Raw genomic sequence first — 12,498 nt, forward strand, 5'->3', positions numbered from 1 at the left:
CTATTAAGTAAATCAGTGAATCATGACTAAATCAAAGCAAATGCAGACGGAGAACACGCGCCAAAAGGTTGCCTCTCCAGATTTTCTTCACTTTGCCGAAAAAGTGACAATAGTCCTTAAAAAAAAGCGCGAGAATACAAAGCCACCTAGACTAGACAAGGCCTGTTCACTCCTCCTCTCCACAGTGGCCTACGTCACACTAGTTGGCCGACCGCGAAAGGCTTTGCCGCGAACGATGGTGAGACTTCTGTGAAACGCAGGCGGATGCAGCAATGGAGCATGGCACCTGGGAGGCGACGCGGGTGGTTCGTGCCACTGTGCTTAGGTTAGGCAGCCAACGCACTGACATTTCTCTTTTCCGGCTTCTCGGTTTTCGAGCTGCAGGACGTCAGACTGTTTTCTCTTCACTTCTGCGCGTTGAAACCATGATCTGGTGCTGAAGCAGCACACACTCATTTTATAACCGCACCAACATAAGCCGGTGATGTGTGCATGGGCGCCACGGAAATTACGACGGTGGCCACAAAGTTAGGGTGTTTGGTTTTCCCAAGAATGAAGCTCGCAGAAAACTTTAATGATAGTAGTTCATCGCTAGGATTTTACGCCAACCATGCGTTCCAAGGTAAGTAACTGCAATTTAACTGCTTTTGATTGCTTATCTTATGTTCTATAAAGCCGAACACTAAACAAAAGCGTTAGTTGTTGAATAGTGGCTTCGAGACGACTGCATGGTATAACAAATAAGCGTCCTCATACAGTTATCCGAGCTCAATTTTTATGAGCAAGACTTCATCCCAAGCTCTAACATGATGGTAAACAAACGAGAAGAACCATGCAGCCCAAGCGCGCTGGTGTTCAACTTCAAAAGGACGAAGTGCGTTCGGTGTTCCCCAACCGCCCATCGTACCTTTCTTCTACACCTTCATGTCGCGAGTCCATAGCAAGAAAGAGAGCACGTTGGGAAAATGACGCTATACAGGAAGCCGTCAACAATTCTATCAAGGCAAGGGAGGAAGAAAAACCCATCTGTTCAGTGTCTTCGTTTGAAGTATTGCAAATCAAGCTAGTCAACATTTGCGATACCAAGTTTCGGACAGTCACTGCGAACGAAAAGTCCATCATGTTGCTTAGTTTAGAAACTGAGCCGTCTCCATATGTGAAATGTGCTGTCACAGTCCTTCCGGATGTGACAATATCTTTGACTATAGGCAGGGTGAGGCTGCACTAACTAGCATTGAAATTAAAGAATGACGCCATTTAGGCCAGCAATCGGAAGTTAGCTGCCAGGCAGCTAAAAAAAATGAAAGAATTGAAATATTTTAATGCTATGCACCGAGAGCAATAAAATTTTTGCATAGTCTTCATGTTGCACTTTTCCATGACTTAATTGTTTTTCTTTATTTCAATGTTTAGCACGCCATCCGCCTTCGAAAATGGCAAAAAACTTACGGTTTTTTTAAGCAGCAGTACAATACATCAGGTGTGGCTAAATACTGCATTTCATGCATTGTACTGCATTTTACTGCTATGCTGACTGTGCATTTTACTGCTATGCTAATATTTTGGTCTTAATATGAACTAACTACGATGAAGTGACGAGCAGGAACTGTAGCAATGCAGTGCTTTGCCACAAGGATTATCATGAAACTATAAAATAGAATCACGTAGCTGCAGCACGAAGTGTATTGCGAGGGTCACGAAAAAAAACACAGATTCTAATAAGTTAACACGGTAGATATAAGGCGAAATTTAGCACGCGGTTAAAAAGCTGTTCTTCAGCCGCTAACTTATGTTTATCGGCTCATTACTACAGAAATTGTACCGCGGGTAGTAAAATAATGCGCTGAAAACTGCCGGCAAACCCCCGCAATCGCGAGCGGAGGACGGGCAACTAGCGTGACGTCACGGAGCAAGCGGAGAGGCCTTGAGAATAACGCAGCCCTGACTTCAGCTCATATTGCGCAGTTAACGGAGAACTTCACAAAAAACTCGCTGACTAAGCTAAACGCTTTGTATTCTGCACCACCTTAGGCTTTAGCAAAAATCTCACTTTAAAGAAAAAGAACACTTCAGTGAAATAAGAAAATACTTCCTAGGATACAAAGGTTACAACACTAGCAAATGCAGGCTTCAGTGTTGAAGTTCTCTCGTTTAGTATTTATTAACGGAATTTAATCAAGTCCTCGTTGAGGGAGGCTCAGATGTGAAATATAGGTTTCCGGTATTTGTTTTCTGAGCGCGAAGGTTCAAATCACATTTTTAAAGCAACATGTTGTTTCTAACATCTGTTTTTCTTCGCTTTGTGACACGTTTTCAGAACCTGAGAGCGTGCAATGCGCAAAAGCAAAGATCCGAATAAACGCTGTTGTTTTCGTTGGGAGTCTTCAAAAGATACATACGAATAAAATTTTGCTCTGCAGGACACGAACAAAATGAAAGATAATGATTTCGCCAGTGCTTGACAAAAAACTGTAAAAACTACCTAAATGGGAGATCAAAGTTACAAGTGCCGAATTTGCTTAAAATTCAAGAATCTTGGCCGAGCGTATTACTATACGTGATCTCGCAGTGACGCGCTATGGCTAAGGTGTTCGGCGGCTGAGACCAAACCCAGGGCTTCGAACCCCCGGCTGCAGTGGCCGTATTTCGATCGTGAAGTAATGGTGAAACGACTCTATTTACAGTAGCGTGTTCCTGACATATGAGTGCTTCTTAGGCGCACAGCCAAACTGCGCTTGCTAAGTTTAGCTATTTTCATTTTCTAGTGATGGCCGGCCTTTCGCTGAGGGGCATTTCTGGTCACGAAAAGTCCTGCGTAGTCAATGGCCTATTTTACAGGTCAACACCTTAATAGGCGTGGCAAACAAGCTGTTACTAAATTTATACGTCACGGCTTCTATGTCATAATTTGAAAAACCAGTGCTAAGTTGCGATACATTGCGCTGTGGGTGAAGGCGCCGCCTCTGCCAAGATTTCACTCACAATATCTTACTCCCGAAATATTCGAGTTCTCAAAAGAAAAAAACTTTTTTTAAACAATGCTGCTTCAACTTCTCGTCGAATCAGCCTATCCAAAACTACTCTTTCAGTCAGAAACCCAACACACAATTTACTACTCGCGCGTGCAGATCAGGAGAGAGAAAGAACGAACGAGCCGGAATGGCCTAGTCCAAACTTCAATCGGCCAACCGTCGGCAGCCTCACATCGCATCCCTTCAAGCCGCTACACCGGCTTTCCAATGGTAGCAGCTATTACAACACTTGAGAAAAAAAAAAGAATGTTTTCCCGTTTGTCGGCCATTACTGATAGGCGTTGTGAACTAAGGAAACAATAGACAAAAAAGCAGCAGGAGCTTATGGCGGATAGCGTTTCGTAGCCGAAATTTTCATTAAAAAAAGATGTTTGACATTGGATACTCCAGCTGAGCATATAGAGAGAGGGAAACAAAGAGCGGGAATTTTTATTAAAACTTCCAGGTAATTTAGGCAGGGTTTGAAAACTTCCAGCAGGCTACTCTGCCTTCGGTTTGGGGTGCTGGCTGAGAAAGGCGATAGCAAAAGTGTGACAATAGGGTTTAGAGTAGAGAAGGCTTCGACAGATGCCCTTGAATATCTATACTTCTTCTGTGTTCCAGCATTACATGGTATGACACCCAGCTCACACGTCCCCTGTTCGGGTGTGTTGCTGTTCAGAGAGAGGTACCTAATGGTTCGTGTTCCCATTGCTCCGTACTGAACTGTTGCATTTTCTCAGACCTTACTACAACAGCAAAGGTTGGAATATCAAGGGGCAAAGTTGCCTGGATGTGAAATATGAGTCTACATTGTGCACCATTTCTTTAATCTATGATCGGCGCAGGTAGCTCGCTGAAATGTTTCATTCAGTGCATCCTCGTGCAATTTATTATGCGTTAGTAAGGGAACGTGTTTGTGTCTTTTTTTCTTCTGTTTGCTTGTCCAGTAATCAGCGTTGTTCTGAATAAGTACAATGAACATTTTTACCGTTTTTGAGTGCGTTGTATGCACTGGAACTGAACTGAAGCTTGGCGGAGTTGTAACTAGCTATGGTTAATGCGCATCTGTACAAATAAAATTTCGCCCGGCTTGTTAAAGGTCAACTCCGGCGATTTTTCAGCTATTTTAAGTTAATGGCTGTTTTGTGTTCCTAAGAATCTCCGGTAATGTGTACAATACAAGGTTTTCAAAAGCAACCCTAAAATAATTTTTAAACAGCAATAAACGCAAAACTCGAAACCGAAACCGCGAAACCGAAACCGGGGAGATTCAGAAGTGCAAGATGCCGGGCTAGTTGGTATTGCATAATGAAATAAAACAGCGCAAGGGACGGGACGAAACACGAAGGACGAAACACGTGTCTGTGTTTTGCTCCTTCGTGTTTCGTCTTGTCCCTTGCGCTGTTTTATTTCATTACGGGGAGGTGCCTTCGTGCGGTATTGACTGTGACATCACTAGCGTGTTCGCCGCACTGCGAAGTCCGAAGCCGCGCTGTCGGCGTGACTGAAGCGCGGAGAACAGCTTTTCCGAGACCAGCGAGTCTTTAGAAGAGGACTCATTCGACGATTTCGGACTGCACGAGTCGCCTTTCAGGTATGATCCACCGCCGCGCTAGCTAGCCGAGTCACACCACAGGCTGTGTCACCTGCAGCACGGAGACGGTCTGAACTCGGAGAAGTAAGTGTTTGAGTCATTTCTCGTACATGCATTTGTGACACAGTCGTCAGAACAAAAGTTAATGTGATGCTCCCGCTGATAACTGTTCGTGTGGCGAGTGCCGGCCGACCCAGCCTGAAGAAAGAATCTGCTGCCGGAACGTTGCCGCGGTGTACAACGTCCTTACAGGGGAATGCACCACCAACAGTCCTCTCTTTGCGAAGCTTTGTCTCGACGGCGAGCTTTTGGAAGTGAATTCACGCCAGCTACAGTTCTACAATCCAACATACTTTGAGCACGCTCACTGTGGTCCGCTTCTTCTTGACAGCCGCGCTTCGTTCAGCTGGCCGCTGCGATGGGCGGTTGTACTCGAATAACGTTGGCACAGAATCTGCCTTCAAGCGCCGGTTGAACGAAGCCTTAGCGAGTCCAAAGCTCCCTCTGAGGCACACGCTGTCTTCATAGCAATCTGGCGCGAAATGTTCCGAGTACAAGCGGGAATGAGTCCTCGGAGACCAGTTGACACGGTGTACAGCTCTCACCCAATTGTCGCGAAGGTTCTTATCGCTAGGAAACCTATGGTAGATTACGCCCGTTGTCACAGATGAAGAATTTGTGCAGCCCGCAGCACATCAGAAGTTGCCGTGACCCATCACTCTGGCGTACACATCACATCAGGCACGCTGAGATGGCGCGAAATTGCACGGGTGGTCGAAATAATTCCGGAGACCTGCACTAAAGCACCTCTTTCTTCCTTCCTTCTTTCACTCCTCCCTTACGTCGCGGTTAGGGTGTCCGTTACTGCGTCATTTACTTTCCTCAAAATCAATTTTCAGTATTCCCTTGCACTGCTGACGCCGGCGCGTGCCCGACCAGCTTGACACGACGAAACGCTAGTGACGTCACAGTACAGGGTGGCCTGTAGAAGTTGCTCGATAAATGGGAGCCGCTCGCGTCGAGGAGCGCTTGTCTTCAAAATTCGCTTGCGAAAAAACTACGCCGCTTTCAGGTGCTAAAGTTTTACATGAGATATCAGACTACCATAAAGAATACAGACTTAAAATTTCATTTCGATCGATGAACATCGAAAAATCGCCGGAGTTGCCCTTTAAATTTACACTTTGACACGGTAATTGTGATGGTAACTTGTCGGAAAATTGGCTCCAACGCGAAAAGTGATAACGCCACAACAAAACGACGAAGACAAGAAGACAAGAAAAACTTGTTCGTAGTTAATTTCTTTTTCCTTGACCTGATAGCGCCTGATTGTCACCCAGACTTCGCGCACTTTTACGTGGGAAGCTCCCAGACACCCTTAGAGCGTGTGGGGGTAGCGGTCTCGGACTCAAAGGAGATGCCCTCGACTCAGCGTGGCAAACTCAGCGGAGACCAGCCACCAAGTGACAAGAGGTTTTTGGGCGTTCGGTGCCCAGCTTTCGCTGGTCGCAAGCCAGAGAATGGGTCGGAGCCAAAGGTTCACAAAACAAAACAAAGTTTATATAGCAACGAGACGATACAGATGATTACACAATCACTAGTACAGACACATACACAGTGATTAATTGAACAATGCAACACGTGCAAAGTTAAACTCGAGAGAGAATACAATTCAACGGAAATATTACACCTAAAGTGCACTAAAACAAGCGAGAGAGATAAACAAACAAAACACAATTTGTTCACCGGGCACTGCGGCAGTCCGACGACCAGAGTTCCACGACGATGCCGTCCCGCAGACTGGCGAACGTTGCCTCGTTGGTCCGTGGCTGGCCGAGTGGTGTTTTCCCCGGGAGTCGAACGGGCGCGCTTCTCCGAAGCTTAAACGGCGGTCCGGACTGACTGATAGCTGTCAACGCCTTCTTTTATAGGCTCGCTTCCACGTCTGTTTGTTGTTCGCGCCCGACTAGGCGCGCACATACACGCAGCATTGGCAGTGCTGTCTCCCTTTCCTCTTCTCACCGGCCGCGCGTCCCCATTGGTCAGAGGTCGGGGGTCGCATCTCGAAGTTTCGAGCGTGTTCTTGAGCGGCGCCGACGCCGACTGGCGAGGGGGACGTGTCTTAGTGCACGCAAGGCTACGCCCTTTCCCCCCCGTCAGCCGTAGAACCGACTCGCATGTTCGAGAATAATCGGCGTGGATGACTCATCCCCTCGGCACACGCTGTGGCGGTGGAGAGAGAGGCACGCGCTGGGCGGAACTTTCGCTCTCTCCCGTTGGGCTCGCGCCGGCGAGACGCCGTGCGCGCGGCGGTTTTTTCTTTGTTTGTTTCTAAAATGCGCCGAATTTTGTGACACTGCCCCTTCCTTTAAGAATATTGTGTAACAATATTCACAAAACACAAAATTCGCGCGCACATGCATGCGCTCACAAAGTCAGTGGCGAATGCCAAAATACATACATCAATACCTTGATGCTTTCACATACATAACACAGTACAATAGACAGATTGCACTCGAAAACACGCCTCAGTTTGGCGGTACAATTCGCGCGCACAATCATGCGCTCACAAAATACATGTGAAAATACATACATCAATACCATGATGTTTTCACATGCACAGCACAGTACAATGTTCACAATGCACATAAATACACGCCGCGAATGGGCTGTACATTAACACCACATTGCAAACAGGAAGCACACAAATATGAGGCATACTTTCGCCTATACTTCCAAATTCGGCTCACACCGTGGGCTCGGAACAAAGCTGTTTCGCTAAACCTTTCAGTCGCGCTTTTAATTCTCTTTCTTACGCGACTCCTGTCTCCTGTCTTCCTGTCTCGCGTTCTGGTCTTCTTCCGCCTCTTGCTGAGGCTTCTCTTGTGATCGCTGTTGTGGCCCAGCTTCCGATTCGTACTGCACTCTGCGTTTCTGCTCAAACTTCGCGCTCTTCCTCTTTTCTTGCGGCTAGCGCGTCTGTTGCGAACAAATTTGACGCCAGTTGGCTCACGACGGCTCCGCTCCTCGTGTTCTCCTCGGCGCGCGGTCTTCTGTTTTCTTTTGCGCCTCCAGACGGAGTCCTTACTGGACGCAGAGCTTGTTCGTGTGAACTTTTTTCTCACTTTGCTGCGATGTTTCCGCAGTTCACTTGGACTCGACCCAGCTGTATTCAGCTTTGTTATGTCCGTTCCAGTTTTCTTCCTGAATTTTCTCCAGGGCTTCTGCTTTTCGGCTTCACCTGCTTTGGTGGTGTCCGACTCATTTCTCTTTCTTTTTACTTCCTTCCAAACTCTGCTTTGGGCTGAGCCCGGTTCACTGACGATTGCGTCATCCGCGCTGTTCTCTCGCGATGAAGCCACTGGTTCAGCCGTTTTTTGTTCTTCACTGACTGAACTTTGTCTTCGGTCCAATGTTTTCTTCTTTCTGACTCTTGCTCGAGCGCAGTGCTCGGAGCACGGCTCAGGAGTCATTGGAAAATCATTCTTCTCGCTTTTCAATTCTGCTTTCTGTGATTCTTTCCTGAGCTCGTCAGTTTCAATGTAGTGGTGCTCGATTCCCTGTGCTGCACATTCTCCTTCCTCAGAGGCACAAATTTCCTCGCCTTCTTCGTCGGCGAAGCTCTCCTCGCTGCTCGAGGGTTCACTCGGAACGGTTTCCGGGTCTTCACTGAGTGCGCTCTCCTCGGCTATGACTATGTCGGAGCATTCATTCTCTTTCTCTTTGACATTTGACCGCACTTCCTCACGGTCCCTACTGCCACTCTCAGGTGTGCAGCACTGCAATTTCTCGCTGGAGCTCCAACTTTCTTCCTCACCTTCAGGCGAGAGCCCTAAAGTGCACTCTGACTGAAGCGTCAGGTTGGCCTTTTCCTCAGTGTCTACTACCTCGGTAGTAGCTACACATTCAGTTTCCGGGGGAAGCGACACTCCGGTCTGTTCTTCACTCTCGGTGGTTTCAGTCGCAGGAACAGGCTGTTCCACAACCAAGCTTTGATCTGTGGATCTAGTCACCACCTCTTCTGTGGTTGCTAACGAATCAGTCTCGTTATTACTGAACATGTTTTCGCTAGAGGCTAACAAATGACACTCCGCTTCCTCAACCTCCGCTTGTGCTTGCGCCGCCGTCTCTACTGTAGGCCTGTAGCCGGTCGACCTGTCTTCCGTATTGGGAGCGGCGGTCTCGTCAACCACACCGGTGGCCCATATTTCTGGGTCGTTCGGGGATCTCGCGCCCTTGATGTTACCCAGGATGAGGTCATACAGCAGGCGCTCCATGCACAACGCTGTCACTTCTCCGGTGAAGTACGGAGTGTTCACGTGCACTCTGGCTTCATTTAACAGCCGAGCGGAACCATCCAAGAAATACACAGGGCTCATTTCTCCTGTAAGTTCTTCATCGGTGACCAATTCCCTTTTGATGAAAACACCGGTGCTTCCTGTGCTTCTGAGAACGGAAACGGACTTTCCTCGAATTTCGCCGGGGAGGACCGGCATTCCCTCAGTGAGATACCCTGGTCTGACGCACGTAACTGTGCATAACACTGGAGGTTTCTCCCAGTACGCCTGTTCTAAGCGGTCGGCACTAAAGCCTTCTTCCTCGTCGTCGTACGAAGAGCCACCGGGTTGCGATACCTGTCGGACTGGCTTTTCGAGACTTGGGCACGCCGCTGCTTTGTGCCCCTTGTCTTCACACTTGAAACAAACAAGCATTCTCTTGCTCACTATGTCGCTACGGCAATCCGAGGCGTAGTGGCCAATCTTCTTGCACCGGTAGCATTTCTGCGAGGGCACTGGCACTCTACCACGCTTGCCCCTTCTTTTGCTAAGAGCTTTGAGCTGAAGCTCGCTCTTATTCTTCACTTCATCCCTCATGAGAATCTCATTCTCTACATGAACTTCTTCTTGTTTCAATTGAAATTTATCTGCCTCTCTTCGGGCATTTTTCCTTTCTCTCTGCGCTTCTTCTCGCGCTTTCTCAGTGGCTTTTCGAGCCATTTCTCTTTCTCTCTCAGCGGCTTCTCTAGCCATCTCTCTTTGCCTCTCCTCGTTTTCTCTTCGTTCTCTCTCTCTTCCTTCTATTTCCTGGTTCACCCAATCCGCAATCTCGGATTCTTCCAGGCCCAGCTGACGACCCAACTTCACAATATCTCTTAGATCCATTTTGGAGTCTCAGCTGTTCAAGCCTCGAACATAGCTCAACTCGGTGAACCGGATCCAACCGCCTCTGCGCGGCACCTCACAATATCGCTCTGCTGATTAACACTCGTTTACGACCTCTTCGTAAACTCCTTCCGACTCTTTCTCCGTTCTCTGTGCTTACAAACACCAAACGTCCTGTCGCGGACGCCAGAATATATTGTCACCCAGACTTCGCGCACTTTTACGTGGGAAGCTCCCAGACACCCTTAGAGCGTGTGGGGGTAGCGGTCTCGGACTCAAAGGAGATGCCCTCGACTCAGCGTGGCAAACTCAGCGGAGACCAGCCACCAAGTGACAAGAGGTTTTTGGGCGTTCGGTGCCCAGCTTTCGCTGGTCGCAAGCCAGAGAATGGGTCGGAGCCAAAGGTTCACAAAACAAAACAAAGTTTATATAGCAACGAGACGATACAGATGATTACACAATCACTAGTACAGACACATACACAGTGATTAATTGAACAATGCAACACGTGCAAAGTTAAACTCGAGAGAGAATACAATTCAACGGAAATATTACACCTAAAGTGCACTAAAACAAGCGAGAGAGATAAACAAACAAAACACAATTTGTTCACCGGGCACGGCGGCAGTCCGACGACCAGAGTTCCACGACGATGCCGTCCCGCAGACTGGCGAACGTTGCCTCGTTGGTCCGTGGCTGGCCGAGTGGTGTTTTCCCCGGGAGTCGAACGGGCGCGCTTCTCCGAAGCTTAAACGGCGGTCCGGACTGACTGATAGCTGTCAACGCCTTCTTTTATAGGCTCGCTTCCACGTCTGTTTGTTGTTCGCGCCCGACTAGGCGCGCACATACACGCAGCATTGGCAGTGCTGTCTCCCTTTCCTCTTCTCACCGGCCGCGCGTCCCCATTGGTCAGAGGTCGGGGGTCGCATCTCGAAGTTTCGAGCGTGTTCTTGAGCGGCGCCGACGCCGACTGGCGAGGGGGACGTGTCTTAGTGCACGCAAGGCTACGCCCTTTCCCCCCCGTCAGCCGTAGAACCGACTCGCATGTTCGAGAATAATCGGCGTGGATGACTCATCCCCTCGGCACACGCTGTGGCGGTGGAGAGAGAGGCACGCGCTGGGCGGAACTTTCGCTCTCTCCCGTTGGGCTCGCGCCGGCGAGACGCCGTGCGCGCGGCGGTTTTTTCTTTGTTTGTTTCTAAAATGCGCCGAATTTTGTGACACTGATTCTAAACAAATATTTTACAATAGATGTGACCTAATAGCATCAAAAATATTATTGTCATTTATAGTGCTCCATATAGCCAATGTTGCCGTCGAGCACTATTAGCAAATAGAAGGTTTTGGGTGATGGACTCGTCCCCTCGACTATACTGTAATGCCACCAGATTTCGGACAAATCTTATGTTTGGACAAATTATGAGTGTCATTCTCAAGGTCAAATCTTTCCTGCCCTGAACACATATTATAGTTGCGACCGCTTAATAAAGGCCGAACACATGTATGATAATTTCGGTTGGACCTTGCAGGGATGATAATTTTCATGGCCATGTGAGCTGGAATCCCACTGGTTATATATTAAGTGATACGAACGGGCAGTATATTAATGCGCTTTGACTGGCGTCAAAATCACCCCTGAAGGCCAGTATTCAGAATAGTACTTATTGCAAATGAACATGCTTGGCTTTGCACTTCTCCGAGCACGCACCGTTTATGCCCGCCTGATGCCTTCGGTTCCGCTGTGCAGTTTTCTCTTTTCGGATAAAGATTTAAAAAATTCGCTGTGGCTTAGCTTGGTTAAGCCCGGTAATTGCGAAAGCAATATCCGTACCTACGCCATGGTTCAGCTGGTAGTGTAGCTGGTGGTGGTGCTTGTGGTTAGACTTGTGGCGATGCATCTGTTATGCAATCCAATCCAATGCAATCCAATCCAATCAAATCCAATGTAATCTAATGTAATCTAATCTAATCTGATCTGATCTATTCTAATCCAATCCAATCGAGTCCAGTCCAGTCCAGTACAATCCAGTCGTCAGGCCGCCGTTCATGTGCACCGCCGTCGCACACGGACGGCGCGAGATCGCGAAGCAATGTTAAGCCGCTGGTGGTTGGCACAGCTACTGCTTTCTAGCGATGTGAGTCGAGCTATTTGTGCTATTTCTTCGTAATTTAATTTTGCCTTGTCTTTTTGACTTCGCTGCATTTCTCTTTTGACTAGAGCTCCCAACTGTAGACTAATAAGTTTGTGAACACTCCCTTGGCTGTACTTCCCCTCTTCGTCTATTTCCATTATTGCGAGCTTGCTATAGATGCCCTGCGACATTAGGCTGTAGTCAATAGTTGTCTGCCTGTTACTGGATTCCCACGTGATTTGTCCCTCACATCTAGTCTCTTTATTGACAATAACTAGGTTGTGCCGCTCACAGTAGTCTAGCATTAACTTCCCGTTACAATCTGTGTATCCATCCAGATCCTGGAAGTGGCCATTCATGTCTCCAAGCAGAATAATATCGGCATTGTCTCCAAACTGCTTTATATCGTCATTGAAGCCCTTAACTAGATCCTTGTTTTTTTGCCACCATTTAAGCCCGGTGCCTAAATAAACTACCCATAGCCATGTCCTTTCACCAGCAATTGTACCTGATACCCAGACATGTTGGTTGCCAATTTGTTCCTTGATGTAGCAGCATACCTACTCCTCCTCCCTTTTTCTCCGTTGTTGTTCTGT

The sequence above is a fragment of the Amblyomma mixtum genome, chromosome 3 (genome assembly GCF_055824585.1).
Source record: "Amblyomma mixtum isolate Tamu chromosome 3, ASM5582458v1, whole genome shotgun sequence".
Taxonomy (NCBI): Eukaryota; Metazoa; Arthropoda; class Arachnida; order Ixodida; family Ixodidae; genus Amblyomma; species Amblyomma mixtum.